We start from the raw sequence: 19,769 nt of genomic DNA on the forward strand, positions 1-19,769 counted from the left end.
GCCCGAAAATGTATGCGGGTATCAGTACTCACCCTTGAGTATCCGTACTACTAGGTTAAAATAGGTAGAATTTTAAGGGGAAGTATCGATACTACTGGACCAATATGGATAATGGGATCGATACTTTACGGAGTACTAGTACCAAATTTGACTACTGGAATTTGCTAAGTTTGCATGGTATCGATACCAACCTACGAGTATCAATACCAGGTCATTAGTATCGATACCCTATGAAGGGGTATCGATACTTCACTTCCCAAAAACCCCTTTGTTCTTGTATCTGAATAACAATATCAGTATTGTTCCTTCAATACCAATACTCGGGCAAAAAAATGTCTTACGTAGGCACGAAAATGACCCTTTAAACTACTATAACAACCATATTAAGGTTCCCAAGTATTTTTAAAGTTTTATGTAAGTTATAATGGTCATAAAGAAGGCTTAGAATATGCTAAAAACATCAAACATGAAATCTACCATGAATGCTCATACAAGCTTTAATACTCAACTCCACAACAAAAATGCATCCCTAATGACACAAGTGGTATGAAAGAGTTGTCAACGTGTTACCTTAGCTTCCTAACAACTGAAAACGCCTTCATATCGCCTAAGGTGCAACTATTCCTTCCCCTTGACCTTAAAGCCTTCTCTCACCTCTTGCACTAATCAAAGAAAATGTAAATGAGTTACTAAGTCATTTAAAAGCTTATGAAGGAGTCAAAACATTTCCTATAACTGAAATCTCTACAATGATTGGGCTAAAATTCTCCAAAACCTTAAACCCCAACTAAACCCACTTTTAGCTATAAAAGGCTCAAACCTTGTGTTTGGGGGCTTAATTTGAAGATCTTAAAATGGTGGTTTAGATTCTTACCTTAGAATTCTTGGAGTATGCTTGAAGAAGTAAAAGCTTATACCTTTGTTCAAGTCTTGGAGATGAAATGAGAGAAGGAATGAAGAAGACAAAGGAATGTGGTGAAAATGAGGAAGGAAAATCTGAAGTGAATCATCAAACTATTAAGAGGATTAAACTTTTATTTTAAATTGGTCCTTCCACTTCCTTGCTAAGATTAAAAAACACCCTTTTTATCTTATATTGTGCTTATACCAAGGCCAAAACCACTCAAATTTGGGCCATGGTCTCCTATAAGCTAAATTATTTATTCTAAGGTCTTAATGGTTAAGCCCCAAACTCTTAACCCGACATTTGGGTGTTACAACTCTCCCCTCCTAATAAGAAATTTCGTTCTTAAAATTTACCTACGTAGAATATATGTAGATACTACAGTTGCATGCATTCCTCGATTTCCCAAGTTGCTTTTTCGACTCTGTGGTTCCTCCAAAGAACCTTTGTTAGGGGAACCCGTTTGTTTCTTAACTCTTTTATTTCTCTCGTTAAGACCCTTATCGATTATTCGTCATAAGTCATATATTGGCTTACTTTGATTTTTTTTCAAGGGTAAAATGTGAGAAGGGTCAGACCGATACGTCCCAAGCACAGAGACGTGGAACACGTGGTGGATGCGCTCTAACTCTGGGGGTAGTGTCAACAGATAAACCACTGGTTCAACTTTATCAAGTATCATATAAGGTCCTATGAAACAGGGGGTCAGCTTTCCCTTACACCCAAACCGGAGTACTTTCTTCCATGGAGATACTTTGAGAAACACTTTGTCTTCCACGACAAACTAAATATCCTTGTATTTCAAATTCACATACGACCTTTATCTATCGAAAGCTTCCTTTAATTGACCTTGGATCAACCGAACATTTTCTTTAATTTCTCTAATCAAGTTCGAGCCCACTAGTTTTCCTTCACTAAGCTCAGTCCAAAAAAATGGGGTTCTATATTTGCGCCTATACAAAGCCTCGTACGGAGCCATCCAGATACTAAACTGGTAATTGTTATTGTTTGCAAACTCGACTAGTGGTAAGTGGTCATCCTAACTACCCTTAAGGTATAAGATGATACACCTAAGCATATCCTTAAGAATCTAGATAACGTGCTCAGACTGGCCGTCCGCCTGAGGGTGGAATGCAATGTTAAAGTGAAGTTTGGTGCCTAGAGCCTCATGAAGAGCTTTCTAAAATCGAGAAGTGAAACGAGGAACTCTATCTAAAATGATTGATGACGACACCCCATATAACATCACGACCTCACAAACATATAACTAGTTAGCCTCTCAAGGTTATAATCCAACCGAACTGGTAATAAGTGAGCAGACTTGGTTAATCGGTCAACTATAACCCACACTGCATCATGTCTCAGTCTAGTCATCGGTAACCTTGTCATGAAATCCATATTCACGTTATCTCACTTCCATTGCGATATCTGAATTGGCTGAAGCAACCCTAAAAGAACCTGGTATTTCACCTTGACCTACTGACATACCAAGTACTTATCTACGAATTCAGACACCTCTATTTTCATGTATGACCACCAATGTAAGGATAAAAATTCATGGTATATCTTGTTGCTACTCGGATGAACTGAGAGTATACTACATGGGCTTTATAGAGGATCTTATTACACAACTGTTCATTGAGGGGAACACATAACTGATCTCTAAAGAAAAGTTCCCCATCATCTCTCAACCCAAAACCCAGGGCTTCGCCCTTTTAGACGTGCTCCATGCGAGCCCTTAAGCGACTAGCCGAAATCTACAACCTCTTAATGTTTCCTATTAACTCAGGATCTACTATCAACTCAGCTAATAATCCACTATCACTAGATAGGCTTAGACGTGCTAACAAAACCTTGAGCTCTAACATCGACTTTCTGCTCAACGAGTTAGCAACTACATTCTCTTTCCCTGGGTGGTAGTTATCACACAATCATAATGTTTAACAGTTCAACCACCAACGTTATCTTAAATTAAACTCTTTTTGCGTCAAGAGGTACTTGAGGCTTTTGTGATTAGTGAAGATGTGACACTTCTAACCAATCAAGTAGTGTCTCTAGATCTTTAGCGCAAAAAAATACTGCTACAAGTTACAAGTCGTGGGTGGGTAGTTACGCTCGTGAGGCTTGGGTTAATGGAAAGCATAAGCTACAACTTTTCCTTCTTGCATGAGAACCCACCTAAGACTGTTCAATGATGCATCACTAAGTATGATGAAGTCATTTCCTAATTCTGGTTGGGTTAGAACTAGGTCTTGGGTTAGAATTGCTTTTAGTTTCTCGAAACTTTTCTGTCATTTCCCATCCCAAACAAAAGAAACTCCTTTTTAAACAACGTAATCATCAGGGTGGTGATCATCGAGAAACTTTTTACAAACCGATTATAGTACCCAGTAAGGCCTAAGAAACTGTGTACTTTGGTAACACTCTTCGGATGTTTCCACTCCAAAATAGCTTGAATATTTTGGGGGTCAACCTAAATACCATCCACTGTCACTACATGCCCTAAAAATCGCAACCTGAAACAACTAGAACTGACACTTCCCAAACTTAGCAAATAATTGATACTCTTTGAGAGTCTACAAAACTATATGGAGGCGTTGGTCATGTTTATCCTCTGATCTTGAGTACACAAGTATGTCATCTATAAAGACCACCACAAACTGGTCCAAGTATAGGTGAAACATTTGATTTATTAGGTATATGAATTTCGTCGGGGCATTGTTGAGTCTAAACAACATTACAAGGAACTCATAGTAATTGTACCTTGTTCTAAACGTTGTCTTGGTTATGTCGGCATTTTTAACTTTCAACTGGTATTACCCCGATCTCAAGTCTATTTTGGAGAATATACGAACTCCCTTAAGCTGGTAAAAAAATGTAATCTATCCTAGGGAGTAGGTAGTGATTCTTGATGGTTAACCTATTTAATTGACAATAGTTGATACACAACCTCATTGATCCATCCTTTTTCTTGACAAAGAGAACCGATGCTCCCCACAGTGAAATACTTAGCCAGATGAAACATTTTTCTAACAATTCTTGAATATGAGCCTTTACCTCTTTTAGTTCCATTGGTGCCATACAGTAAGGGGTAATGGACATAGGGGCTGAACCCGACAAAATTTCAATGCTGAACTCTAACTTTTAATCGGGTGGTAGTCTTGGAAATTCCTCTAAAAAGACATATGAAAAATCTCGCACTGCTTGAATATCTCTCAGTGTTGGGGTTATGGCTTGAGTGTCAGTTACGTGCGCTAAGAAAGCCTCACAACCTTTGTCTAATATTATTTGTGCCTTGACGGCTGACAAAATCCTTGTACAACTCAGCTTCTCACCAATCATTACAAACTTGGTTCCATGTATCTTTCTGAGTTTAAGCTGTCTAGAATTACACCTCAAGTTGGTGTCATACATTGAAAGCCAATTTATTCCCAAAATTAAATCGAATTCTCTAAAGGGTAGCTTCATAAGATATGCTGGAAAGTTTTCACCTTGAAATTCCATTAGGCAACGATGATGGACTTTGTCTACTAAGTTGTTCAACCCTAGAGGACTAAAACCTCTGACCCCCATATCCAAATCCTTAGCCATCAAATTTCTTTCTTGTGTTAAGTCACGAAATATGTGTGAATGAGTGGATCCTGGATCCACTCGTGCTGTAATCAGAATAGAAAACACGACAAATATACTTAAGATCACATCTGTGGGGTCACATTCCTCTTGAGATCTAATGGTACTCTCAGAAGGCCACCTTATGCTCGAAATCGGCTACTGATTAAAGTGCACCCCTAATATGTTATCCTGAAATGTGGCTCCCACCTCTAGCATATCCCCGACCCTAGGGGCTAACTAAACTAATCTTTGGGTATGATTCATGGTTCCATTCTGAATCTTCAGGAAATCCTAAATGAAGTGATCAGTCAAGTCGCAACCAAAACATCCTCGTATTTTGGTAAGGTACGTCCCAATTTGCCTCTTCTCACACTTCTGGCAAGTCAAGTACGATATTCCCACTGATCTGTTGGCACTCACCACTGAAGCTGATAATAATGGCCTCATGAAAGACTCAGATCTACCCCCACGATTTGCGCTATGCGTTGGTCTCCTGAACTAACTAGCTGGGGTCCCCCACGACCCTTGAGAATCTCTGGACCTTTTGCCTTGTAACTAGGCAGGTCTCGAAGACTCAATCACCCTTTGTCCTTATCCTGATACGACAACAGAAGCTTTGGCTCTCATCCCTAAAAATCTCTCAAGTTCTTTTACCTAACGAGTCAGGTAGAAAAAGACACTATGTGGGTCTACAGCTAGATATGTGAGAATATCGAGGTAGATATCCTCCCTGAACCTCCTACAACAGTGATACTTTGATGCTACTAACTTTGGCATATATCGACTCAACTAGAGGAATTCTTTCTCATATTTCATTAATGAACGATCTCCCTGCCACATGTGCAGAAATTGATCTCTCAGATCACCCATGTGAGCCTCCCTAATATGTTTCTCTCTAAACTTAGACAAAAAGAACCCCCATATCAGCCTCTCTAGCCCTATAGCTATCTCGATGGTCTCCCACCAATCTATAACGTCACCCTTTAATAGAGCGATGATGCACTCCAGATTACCCTTAGAGGTAAGGGGCAGCTAGCAAAAAGTCCTCAAGGTCTCCCTCAACTATTGGCCTACAGCTACGGGGTCGTCATCTTCCAACCTAGAGAAGTTCGTCATATAATATCTATGGAGTTGCTCAACCAATGACTCCTAGTGAGTTACGACTAAAGAGGTTGATGGTGTGGGTGGTATTGTAGGTGCCCTAGGTATAGCCTGTGCTATATATTTGAGGGTCGTAGTTAGGTCTCTAAAGATGGTCGCCTCATCGACCCCTATATCCATCTGGCTCCCAAACTCATTATTTGGGCGTACTCATTTCTAAAGTCACCCACTAGAGAGACTACGCTCTTTGCTCTGCCCTTGTGGCTAGGATCGGTGCTATCGCTCATGGCTAAATCCTGAAATTACGGTAAAACGAGGAGTCATTATCGTTGTTCCAAACATAAACATACTCTTGACTCACTAGAGGCATGCATACTTATAAACTTTTACTGACTCAAACTTGCGGGTCCTAAAACCGACTAAAACTGACACTTTGATACCACTAAATATAACATCCTAACCTGACACGACATACAATCGATCAATTAAAACATCACACGGGGCCGCCAGAGTGACATATAAATTTTTTTTTTCTTTTAAAACACCCATAATATAATGATTAACAACCATTTAGAAACCATGAAACCATACAAAATAAATATCAGTTTACAGTAATGGGGAGCTCCCAAAATAAATATATCAAAAGTACAATCGAGTATTTAAAATTAGTTATGACTTAAGTACAATAAGGTCTATGAATTATACATGCCCTCTAATAAAATAAACTCAAGAAGTACTATAACTATTCGACTATCTGGAATATCTGCAAGCAATCGGCTCCTCGAGTTCTCCACCTAAAGATCTATGAACGGAAACATAATTTTAAATGTTGAGCTTACTAGACCAGTGCCACACTAACAACAATGCCATACTAAAAGTGTTCACAAATGCTCATGCTGACATAAGAACAACTAAAGTGAGTATGCACGCATACTCACACTATTCTAGGGTAGACATCATGGTACGACTAATGGATTACTATATCTCGAAACTCACATACCTCTTTAGTCTACGGAGGATGTGAATGTGAAATTACTACATCGAATTCGACACCCAACTAACCCACCCCTTACGAGTGTTAAGGCCTTATTTCATGGTTAGTCTTAAGTGTCTTGTGCACAACCTAGGAAAATTCAGACAATTTATACTTTCTAGCTATCGTCAACTGCTAAAGTAACTCAGGTGTACGAGCCGTTTTCCCAAGTGTCAACCAAGGCTAGTATTATGTCATCATATTTTGTATTATTTCTAGTTATACTTGAATTATAATTAGGGATTCTCACTTAGAGTTTTATTCGAGTATATCATAGTATTCTTGGGTCTCTCAACTTGGCTCCTAATTCACTTAGGCTTCTTTCCTGAAAATGTACGTGGGTATCAGTACTCACCCATGAGTATCGGTACTGATAGGTTAAAATAGGTAGAATTTCAAGGGGAGGTATCAATACCTCTAGACCAGTATCGATACTAGGATCGATACTTCATCGAGTATTGATACCAAATTTGGCTACTGAAAATTACTAAGTCTGCACGGTATCGACAACACCATGCAAGTATCGATACCATGTCATCAGTATCGATATCATATGAAGGGGTATCAATACTTCCATTTTCAAAAACCCCTTTATTTTTGTATCAAAAGAACAATATCAATATTGTTCCTTTAGTATCGATACTCGGGCCTAGAAATGCCTTACTTAGGCACGAAAATAGCCGTTTAAACTACTTTAACAACCCTATTAAGGTTCCCAAGTATTTTTAAAGTCTTATGTGAGTTATAAGGGTCATAAAGAAGGCTTAGAACATGCTAAAAACATCAAATATAAAATATACCATGAATGCTCATACAAGCTTTAATACTCAACTCCACAACAGAAATAAATCTCTAATGACTCACAAGTGGTATGAAAGAGTTGTCAACGTGTTACCTTAGCTTCCTAACAGCTAGAAACTTCTTCAAATCACCAAAGGTGCAACTTTTCCTTCCCATTGACCTTAGAGCCTTCTCCTATCTCTTGCACTAATCAAAGAAAAGGTAAATGAATTACCAACTCATTTAAAATCTTATGAAGGAGCAAAACATTTCCTATAACTGAAATCTCTCCAAAGATCAGGCTAAAATCCCCAAAATCCTTAAACCCTCACTAAACCCACCTTGGGCTACAAAGGCTCAAACCTTGTGTCTGGGAGCTTAATTTGAAGCTCTTGAAGTGGTGGTTTAGATTCTTACCTTAGAATTCTTGGACTATGCTTGAAGAACTAAAAGCTTCCACTTTTGTTCAAGTCTTGGAGAGGAAAAGAAATGAAGAGAATGAAGGAAGAAGACAAGGGAATGTAGTGAAAATGAGGAAGGAAAATCTGACATGAATCATCAAACTATTAAGAGGATTAAGCTTTTATTTCAAACTTGGGTCTAATTGCTCTTTTGGTCATCCCGTTTCCTTGTTAAGATTAAAAATACCCTTTTATCTGATATTGGGGTTAAACCAAGCCCAAAACCACTAAAATTTGGGCCAAGGTATCCTATAAGCTAAATTATTTATTCTAAGGCTCTAATGGTTAAGACCAAAACTCCTAAACCAGGATTTGGGGTGTTATATTTTACCTTTTCAAACACACTTTTTAACAAACAATTAAATTTTAAACTGTACTTCAAAATAGCACTTTTAAAAGTTCTTTCCTACCACACTTTTAAAAATCATTTTTTGTAAACTCTACAAAATTGTCCCTACATGAATTGTGATGTTTGTACAATTTTAATATTGTTAGTTAACATTACATTTTAATAAAAGCAATGCAAACTCCTTTTTAAAAGATTTATAGTTATATTTGGCTAAAATAGAAACATTTTTTTTTATTAATCTAAGGTAAATATAAGATAATATTTGTTCAAAGGTAAATCGCAACCTCTTAATATTAAAAACTCACACCTCTGGTATTTTCGGTGCTCGAACCCAAGTCATCAAGGAATAACAACAACTCCTTTACTGCGAGGGTCACTTGGTTCGTGTAAATATAAACAATTAAATTAGTTAAAAATATAAAAATTAAAAATAAAATTTATAATTATGTGAAAAAAGAAAACTAAACTTTATATATACTATTACCCAAAAAGCAAAAGTAAGGGGTTAGCAGGTAACTCTACCCAACAATTGGGATATCCCCTTAGATTTTGGGAGGTTTCGATAAATTATTAAGCTTAAAATTTTGATGTGGATATAAAATGTAGGTCCGTTTAAAAATCAGGTAGGATTGAGTTCATAACTTATGGTTTGAATAATAAATTTTAGATGAATTTGATGAATTCATTGAATTTGAGTAGTTTTTTACTATAGATTTGATGAATACACTAAATCTTAAAAATTGTGTGAACTTTTTAATACTCTTAATAACTTTATAATTTAATTCAAGTGATATATATTGAGTTAAATTTGATGAAATAACATCGTAAGAGTGAAGAACTAATCATCTTCTATAAAAGAATTAGGTTATCTTTTTAGAGCACTTATCATCATCTCAATGCATATTAGCTAAATTGGTTAATTTATTGTATAATTTGATTGAATATGAGATTAGTCGTGTGTCATAAGCTTACTCATGTTTTAACAAGCAAGGTTTGTTCACTTTAATAGAAAATTTTCTTATTTTACTATTTACAAGTTCAAATCTAGCGTACATTATTGCTTAAGCAACTAATTTTGTTACATGTTTTTTTAACGCCTTTAAAATTATCTAATTAATTGCATTAGCGAGAGATTGTTGGTAAACAAATAAAAACCAATAAAAAAATCTTATCATAATATTTTAATAAGATTTATTTCTAAATTAAGTTAATATTGTGAGACAATTTATAGTTTTATGGTAATTATTTCATTTTATTTAATGATCTATTCTCATTTTTTATTATAAATATTAAGCTCCAATTCATTATTTTACACACATGCAATTATTGCTTCTTAATGTTCTCTCTTTTCCTGTTTTCTTTGGTATTTTGTCGTCTAAATTTTTGAAAGAATAATTAAGCAAGTTCAGGCTATCAACGAGTTCCCACTCGATTCTCCCAAGATGTGGATGGAAGTGACTGGTGCAATGTTGTTGGCCGAGCCAATGATTTTTGGGGTTGATGATGCCGTGCTGATGAGTGATTACAAAGAAATTCTGGTTGAACACATTTGGGATTAAATATTCTTTTACTAAGTATATTATTAAAATACGGCCACAATTTTTAAAGTTATCAATTGTACTTTACAAACATAATTAATTTAGAAATTAAATCATATTGTAACATCAATAATATTTATTACTGTGATATCATATTCGTAATTACAACTGTAATTTATTACTATGTTACCAAGTATATATAAAGGGTTCTTTGTCTTTGATATACACTAGAGTTTCCAAAACGATTTAAAAATTAACCTAAAAATATATCAAATTAAAAAATCATACTCTTTTTTTAACGGGAAAATTGTACAAAACTTTTGGTTATGCTTGCAGCTTGCAAGTAGCAATACATATTATATTAATTAATTAATTACTTATAATTAGTAATCAACGAGTTCACAACAATGGGTTAGGACTTGGATAGATTAACGTTAGGTTTGGATATTTTATAAATATGTACTATTTATAATTGTTGTTTCAGAATTAATAAATATCTTCTTTATTCTACACGATTCAATTTATCTTTAGAGGTCATGAGTTCAAACACTAACGATTACAAGGGTGTTTGAACGTTCATTGTCAAATGGCCGAGAATACTTAGAATATATGATACTTTATAATCAATTTTGACTTAATAAAAAATTATTTTCTTTCATTCCAGTATTCTCTTCTTTGTTTAGAGTGCGTATCAGTTGATGTTTCTCAAAACATGGGGTTTCGATAAATTATTATAAAGTGTGCACTCATTAGGGGTTGAATATTATTATACATTCGAGTCCTATTCAGTGCATTGGGGTTTCCAGATTTTCTTCCTCCTGCTCTCTCGTTGGCTTTTTCCTTTGCGTGTAGAAATTATTTTATAGCACCTGCCGCCTCTTATATATAATTTAAACATGTGATGATTTTCTAACTTTAAAAGTTTTGTGGGGTTAAATAAAAACTTTCTTAAAAAGACAAATATAACAAAGGACATCAATGTAATTATACATGTTTCAGATAGATTTTGGATAATATTTTTTTGGACGCCAAACAGCAACCTTAAATTATATAAGCAGAGGCTTAGGTATTTTTGTTTATCAATAATAGTATTAGTAAACATAATAACTCCAGCTTTTCCTTTTCCACTGCTCCTAGCTTTAAAATATAGTCCATGCAGTAAAGAAAACAAAACAAAAGAAACGGCTGTAAGTTTAAAGGCAGCCAAGGCCACAGAATGAACTGCCATGGCTGCTGTTTTAAGATTTTGGCTCAACCTGTGCTTGTGCCGGCCGAGGCCGAGCTAGTCCAGGGATCTGCAGAACAACATATACATTATGCTCAGAGGAATCAATTAGAGAGCTGGAAAAAAAATCCATCTTCTAGAATCAAATTTTCAAATGGGAAATTCTTCCTCTTATGACAGGGATGCGTTGGTATCATATATTTATGGGCTCTCTACCGAGTAGAAGAAAGTATTTGGTACCAGAATTCGAGGGCGAAATGGAGGTCTTTTCACATTTGTGCCTCGAATAGAAGAAGAGTTAACCTCATCCCGGGGAGGCATATCCTCGACTGTTCTTTTATTGCCAACGAAGGTGGAGGAAAAAGGGCCGACATGGTTTAGTGTTGAAAGTCGATTTCCGGAGGAAAATTGAGTTAGTTGCAATGGTTGGGTTTTGTTGATTGTAACCGACATACATTACGAAGGAAAAAATTTATTTTGATCACTAATTGAAATTGAGGGTAAACAAAATATGAGGCTATATCTTCTTTATTTAATTCTTCTACTTTATTTATTTTCTCATTATTATTTTTTATTCAACATTTATTTATTTATTTTCATTAATTTTAAATTCTTTTTTTATTTTTCTTATGGTTAATTCAATCCGAGAAACAACATTATCAAATTTTCTTAGTCCTCATGGATCTATCCTACTTCTTTATTTTACTTTATTTATTTATTTATTTATTTATTTGAGAATTATCAAACTTCCTTAGGAGCCTCGTTACTTGCATTATTACTCAATAGAGAACCTTGGGAGTCTAAAGTATCACTTCTGTCCGTTTGCTAAACCACGTGTACAGGAGTGGATTCTCCAACACTATGCATACTTATCCTATATAAGTCAGTCCCAACTTCAAGAGCTGCAGAACGTTGACTAGGGTTTAGATAAAGTACCACATGTATACTTCTTATCTGTAAAAGGAAAGTAGAATTCATCAAATTTCACATGTGTCGAAATAAATATACAACCATCAGAATCCAAACATCGAAAACCTTTGTGATGAGGACTATAACCAAAAATGTGCATGCTCGAGATCGAAAATCCAACTTCTGCTTCTGAGAAGGTCTGAGATGAGGGAAGCAACGGTAGCCGAAAACTCTTAGCAAGGCATAGTCAGGATACTTCCCAAACAACTTTTTGAAAGGAGACACGCCTCCCAACACTCTCGTTGGTAACTTGTTTACCAAATGCACTGCTGTCACAATAACATATGACCAGAAGTTCATCGGAAGGGATGCTTGTGCCAACAAAACAAGGGCCCGTTCCACCAATTGTCAATGCTTGCGCTCAACAGTACCATTTTGTTTGGGCATGTGAGGACATATAATTCGGTGATTAATCCCTGCCTGAAGCAACTCATCTGAAACATTTCGATACTCGCCTCCCCAGTCGGTTTGCAAGGCCTTGATCGTGCAGTAATGGCTTGAAATAAGCGAAACGCCATTATATGTCCGAGTAATGGCTTGATCAGTTCACAATATTGGTCGCTCAAATTGAGTTGTGACCATAGCTTGAAATAAGCTAAACGCAATAATGGCTTGAGACTTGTCTCGCAGCAAGTACAACCAGGTATGACGAGTGCACGCGTCAAGAAAGGGGATATAATAACAGTACCCAGCCGAGGGCACACGTGCAACATCCCACAAATCAGAAAACACAAGTTGAAAAGGAACTTCATAGACAGTTTGAGAGTCGTTAAACGATAAGCAAGAAACACAAGTATTATTAATATCACGAGGAAAATGTACGTCAATAGTTTTGTAAATAGACTTCAAAGTATTAAAAGCGGGATGCTCTACATGTCTACGCCATAATTCATAGTATTCAACAGAAGCAATAACCACACTAGCTTCAGCATCAACAATCTTATTACCAACACCATTGACCGCAAAGGTATAAAGTCCCCTATGTTGCTTGCCTCAAAGGAGAAAATCACCAGTAACTTTATCATGAACACGATATTCTTCAGCTCAAAACTCAAAAAAGACTTGATTATCCCTAACAAGCTTGAACACCGAGAGCAAGTTCTTTGTTACCTTAAAAACATGTAAGAGATCGTGCAATAATAGTGTGAGAAGAGAAGGATAAAGAAGATCTACCAATATTGTGAACTTCAAGAGAAACATCATTACCCACCGAGAGATTACCTGGACCACTGAAGTCATAAGGGTGGACAATGTTTGTTACATTGGGTGTGACATGATGTGTAGCCCCCGAGTCAACTACCCAGTGACCATGCAATGCAGAGGCAGCATGAACTTGAAGCACACAACCAACACAAGGAGCAGCATTAGCATTTTGGTTGCTACAGGATGCACAACCAGCACACTCAGTAGCCACATAATTGGCACTACCCGAGTCTTCCTTGTCATGCGTTCTGTCAACATTGGAACTTACACAATTAACATCACGATCATATTGATACCAACAACGATCAACGATGTCCGATTTCCCGCACAACTGACGTTGAACACAAGGACGACCACGTCCTCAACCTCCATGTCGTCCACCAGATCCAGACGAGAGATGACAAGGTTTACGATCATTCGAGGTAGCTCTTGACTCAGAAGACGTTCTCATCCCCTTCCCTTGAGCAAGATTTACACTCATAGGTAATTCCTCAAACTGAGCTTGAAACTCTGCCAGTTGAGATCCAGCGTCAATCAACATACTGCACACACTTTCAAGAGGAAGAGACTCTCTGGTAGTAGTTATGACTTCCATAAAAGGTTGATAATCTCGTGGTAGACCTTTCAAGATACTCACGAGTTGTTCAACTTGAGAAACGGGGCTGCCACAAGAGGCAAGCGTATTATTTTACAGGGTTTTAAATTACGAACCGAAAACGTGATAACAGTTGTGATATTGCGCGCCGCCGTCCGAAATCGGTTTTCATGATTTTTGTAGTGGATATCAGATTCACACCAATAGCGGTCGCGGTCGCAATTTAACGTTTAACGGTAAATAGTATCGATAACGGGACGCTATATTCAACCGTGACTTGAAAAAAAAAAAAAAGCAGACGCAGGGGAAACCAAAGAGAAAGAGATGTGCTCATTCGACTAAACTTCTGTTAGAAAATAAACGATTAAAAAGTGGAGGCCAAAGAGGAAACAGGGGAGGAGACGAGAAGTCAAAAACTGGAGAAAAATGAAAGTATGAAACCACTGCACTGTAGTGGTTGCTTCCTCCATTTTACGTGGATTGAAAAAATCATAAAATAAAAGATAGGGAAGGAAAAAAATATGGTGAGATGAAGCAGTGGGAGAAGGAGGCTAGATAAGAAGGTAGGAGATGACTAGAGAAGGCATATGACTGACCTGCGATTTTTCGGATCACTTAACTTTCTGTTCTTTTTAATTAGGGTAAACTACATAAATCAACACTTAGCTTTCTATTCTATCCTATTCTCTCATTGAACTTTAAATTTTTTTAATTTACTCATTAAACTTTCAAATTACTATTATTTTAATCATTTCTTAACGTTATAATTATAATTATTATATTTTAAGATAAATTATCTAAAATTTAAAAAAATTTACGATTGCGACACTTGTAGTTACCACGATGGTATCTATTATATCCGTAACTGCGATAAACGACGCGACAGAGAACGTTATTTAAATCCCTTCAATTTTACGCAACAAACTCCTCATACGCATCATTCGGAACAGAAGAACCATTATCATCAAGCACGGTTTGAAGCGGTGCTTGCATCAAACCAGTCGTTCAAGCCTATGGCTACGAATAGTGAACAAGACTTGTTGCTTCCAGAGGAGGAAATTCCTTTCATCAAGAACAATGTTTACCCTCTTATTAGTGAACATCTTGGCGTTCTTGGACAAAAGCTCTCCGTGCACGGCGTCAACACTCACTTGAGACATCGCAGCTAGCAAGAAGCAATAACTCCAGGACCTTCAACGAAAGATATCATGTTGAAAGCTCAAGAAAAGGAAGAAAAAAGATAATGAAAACGAAAGCAAGTACTGAAAATTTTATTTATCAATCACACCGTTTTACAGAAGGAGTACACTTCATTTATAATGCACAGAGGTCTAGATAGTTAGCTCTAACAACTCAACTGCAAGCCTAACAGCTTTATGGTTGCTAACAACTTTATTAGCTCATGCAATTAGAAAAGAACAAGTGGAGCAATGGCTAGCTTTGAATATCTTCAGCAATAGATGAGGAATCGAGTTCGAATTGGAGATTACGAGAGGCATACGGATTGGAGAGGTAGGTCGAGATTCTTCATCTTCTTGTAGGGACGTCATTCGTTTTGTTTGGGAGGGATTATGAAGGAGGGTTTGAAATCGGCTAGGGTTTTGGAAGGGTCGAATTCTGTGGCGAATTCTTTATGATTTTGGGCTTCTTGGGCAGCGGAGGGGTTGGAGATAGCCGCTTTTTAGGTGGGTTTTGATTTGGAAGGGAGAGAGAAGGAGAGTTTCATGGCGTCCAATCGAAGATTCACCGAATAAGAGAGCAAAGCGTTGGGTTGGATTAGACGACTGAATTAGGTCTAAATGGGAATATTAGGGAAAAGTATTGAGAAAATGAATATCAATTCGAATTATGATTTTAATTAGAAAACAAAATTATTTGGTTTATTTATCAAAGGCTCAAAATTCATATAAATTTAATCAAGAGCACCCATTAGCTACTAATTCAGACATTACTGACCAATATATATACACATTCATTTATACGAATATATCTGGGTGAAGTACAATAACTGTCAACTGTACAACTATTATGACTCAGTGACCTATTATTTTACAGTGAAGAAACTAAAGCGTAAGGTGAGGGCATGGAAACTCAAGCATGGTTTTTTTTTCTTGTCTCCAAGCGTAAAGCACCCACATTTCTGCCGGCACAATGATGCAACCGCCTCCTTCATCGATTCCGGTCCCGACACCAAGACTCCGGTATCGGGTCCACCGGTTTCATTCAGGAATGTGGAGAGTACATCTGATGAGAGATTCCAGCATTTAGACGTGTTAGAAATACTAATTTGAACAACATATGATAACAAGATTAATAGAGCAGAGCAGTATAGGTTCTATATCAATGAAGGGCATATATATTTATGAGAATACCTTCCAAATCAGGCCTCCATCCAAATTGGATTTCATGGTCCTCCTCAACTACACCTTTCGTCTCGATTGAACTTCGTTGCTGTACCATTTCTTCGTTCGGTATTTCTTTCTTCAGTCATCTCCATCACAAAATAATTGCTACCAGACCGGTGCATGCTAAAGACATGAAGAAAGAGGCTATGATAAGTACATCAATAACCAAAGAGGGGCCTTTTTCTTTAGGGGCCTTCATTTTGGAGGAACCGATCAATTTCGAAGATTGAACACCACTGTTTTTTTCAGAGGGAACAAATATGTGGTTGAAACTGATGAGAAAAACAAGGAATATAATGGAAGCAATTCCAGCCAATCTGGCATTCCGATACAAGGTTTCAGGTCCATGTATCGAGTAAATCAGACCTTTTATGCGAAAGGGAACAGTCCGCACTTGAGATGCCTCATCAGCAATTCTCCTACTGTTGCACCACACTTCTTTTCCTGTCTGACAAAAACTTTCAGTTACAGATGCCATTTCTGAGAGGGGTGGTTCTGCAGTAGGTAAGAAACCGATCTTAAAGGGCCGATGTCTTGGGATCGTTTAACGACGTATATCAACTGAATTCTGGATGGGATTCTATATCTGCTGCCTTTCCCTTGAATTGCAGCCAGTTCATACAGCATGCTCAGAAATGGTGTTATCCCAATTCCACCAGCAACCAAAAGTAGACTGTCATGCCTGCAAAGAATTTTGGATTTAAACAAAAGAAAAATTAGGACAGAATTCAGTTTTAGATATCATGAAATGTCATGCTATATGATTCTATTTCACACCTCAAAAAGTTCATCGAGGAAGGACCATAGGGGCCTTCTATTGCAACAGGTATGGATTTCAACTTATCAGCATCAGAGTCTAACTGAGCCTGTATATTGTCATATAGAGAATTTGTCCAACATCCATCACATTTAATTAAAACGGACATTGTATGACTATCGATAGTCGAACTCGAAGCTATACTGAAGGAATGCCACTGATATTTCGATATACTCGGTATCTTCATAAATATTATACTTGTGGGGGTATACTTCAATCCTGAAATGAGAATAGAAACTTTCTCAAACGTTCTTTTGACATGGTATTCAGTAAAAAGAACACCAGAACTTACCTGTGTCTTTTGGGAGGATAAGTTCTACAACTTTACAAGGGTATAACCTTGCTGAAAGAATATAAGTTTGAGGCCTTGATTGTAGGATGCGAAGTACCTTGTCAACACCGAAGAGAAACACCCCAGGGAAGATCATAGAAGTGTCGATCTACGGCATGAAGTAAGAAAAATACCAGGAAGATTATGTACATATGGTGCATGTAATAGAAAATTTCAAATCTTCTCCTTCTGATTTGAGGAAGTGATGTGATCCACTCCACATAACCAGCCCCACGACCATTGCAATCTCTCCGGTAACATATATTCAACCGGTGCTCTGCCATTTAACTCTGTTTTTTCAAACAAATGTGACACTGTCAGATTATGTAGGTAAAACTTAGCAAGTAGTCTGATGGGATTCATTCATATTTACTATGACCTCATCCTGAATCTTGTGGCTAACGCCCCAAATGAATAAGGTGCTGAAACCATGAAAAGTAGCAAAACAGATCATTGCAGTCCCTAGCCATATGTGGTATCTTACAGAAGCTTCGAACTGGATGCCGAGTATTCGAAACACGGCCAGCTCCCTCAAGATGGGAAGAAGAAGCAAAGCCAGGCAAGCATCTGTCCATGCTAGGAATAAGGTGCTGAATCATAGTAAGAGATTCCATCTTGAGTTGCCATCTAAATTCAAAACACACTCATTATTGATTCAAGAATCTGTCATGTTTTGAATCACAGTAAGAGATTTCAGGAACTCACAAGTCCAACTTATTCAACAGGTCCCAACTTGGCAAAGTCCTGAGATATTCGTGAATAAAATGTCCATGCTAGGAAGAAGATAAAGAGAAATACTGAAAGAATCTCTACACTGGTATAATTATAATACCTTCTTGTTTGCCCCCGAGATTGTAAATTCAAGTATACAAGCCCAACCATAGCCAGACCAATTACAGGAAATGTATACATTGCAAAGTCAAGACCTGTAAGATATCCATTACTGGATTAATATATACATGAAATAATTTGCAGGGGGAACGTGTGGATAAATATTAGGGGGGGGTGAATATCTTAAGTATTTACATTAGTAACCAAACACAGTATTTCGGGCACTGCGTTCTGCTGCTTTCCATTTTGTTGTCCACAAATTGGTTGGTTTGAGGAACCAGAGAGATATCCAGGCAGTGAATATTAAGATCATGAGTACTTTGAGAGCAAGAACAACCCCGGATTTTCCCATCTCCAAATTGTTCTGAAATGATTGCAGGATGCAGTTAGTATGAGAATAGAGCTTTATATAAAGAGGTTAAGAGAAAAGATTTGGCTCCACTGTGATTGCCACCAGCACTAGCACTACCACTATGAAGATGATAAAGAAAGAATGGAGTTAGGCCCTGTAACTATTAGCAAGGAGTGCCCACCACTTGCAGTTGCAGTTACTTCCTTTCCTTATGGATGCAAGTAAAAAAAAAAGGATTCTTTCCCCGTATCCAACCACTTCGAAATTCTAATTCTTCATTATTCCACGTTTGACGGACGGTCAGACGTACATTAATCTTATATTTTTATTATTTCTTATATAAATAAGAACAATTAATTTTATTAAAAACATATAAAATTAGAATAAAAATTTACAACCATAAACATATTCTAAATACAGCACTAGGATATTTCCTATAACCATTGACACATAAATTAGCTACTTGAGATGTACAAGAACCATAGAAAGAGAAGATTAAAAAAATCATCCAAAAAATTTGATTTAAAGTCTTCAATTTTTAAAAAATAGCTAAACTCTTAAATTTTTTAATATTAATTAATTTATGTGTTTCACGTTTTATTAATTTATTTTTCTTATTCACAATTTAATTTAACATATTTTTATCACTTTAAGGCACGTTTCACCACATAATATTTTTATGTGATATTTTATAAATTTTTAATATCTTTTAAAGTTTGATAAGCATTAGTTTTTTTAAAATTAAAAATATTTATATTTATTATATATAATATTAGAACTTTAATTTTATTGAAAAATATATTAGAATATCTCTTTTCTTAAAATAATGATTATAAAGTTATAATAAATATTATTATAATGTTAATTTTACCCTCCCATACATTTATAGAGTTTTCAAATAAAATATTAAAAAAATCTGGTTATATCTAAAGAATTAAAACTATATTTTTATAAATATTTATGTGCAAACTCTTTATTATTTTATCTAGGACAGTTAAATATTTTTCTATAAAGATGTTGTTATTAAACATCTTTTATCTACATCAAATGTGTGATAAAATTTAAGGTAAATTACTTTATTTTATTTGTAGAAAAGAGAGTCAGGGAGATGGCTTGACCTCCTTCCCTTTTTGGGCTTAAAGTTGGCAATCTTTTAAATGGGCGCGAATTGAAGTGTTGATGAGAACTGAGATGCGTGTATTTGGGCAAATGACAAAACTAATTAATAAAAAAATGAGGTAAAATTTTTAAATAATCTTTTGA

At 36.3% G+C, this 19,769-nt stretch overlaps 1 pseudogene; it reads right to left on the reverse strand.

Moving 5' to 3' along the window:
- Positions 1–618: 618 nt before the first annotated feature.
- LOC120217088 lies at positions 619–17,937 on the reverse strand (annotated as a pseudogene).
- Between the last annotated feature and the right edge of the window lie 1,832 nt (positions 17,938–19,769).

Source organism: Hibiscus syriacus, unplaced genomic scaffold, assembly GCF_006381635.1.
Source record: "Hibiscus syriacus cultivar Baekdansim isolate YM2019G1 unplaced genomic scaffold, ASM638163v2 tig00110183_pilon, whole genome shotgun sequence".
Taxonomy (NCBI): Eukaryota; Viridiplantae; Streptophyta; class Magnoliopsida; order Malvales; family Malvaceae; genus Hibiscus; species Hibiscus syriacus.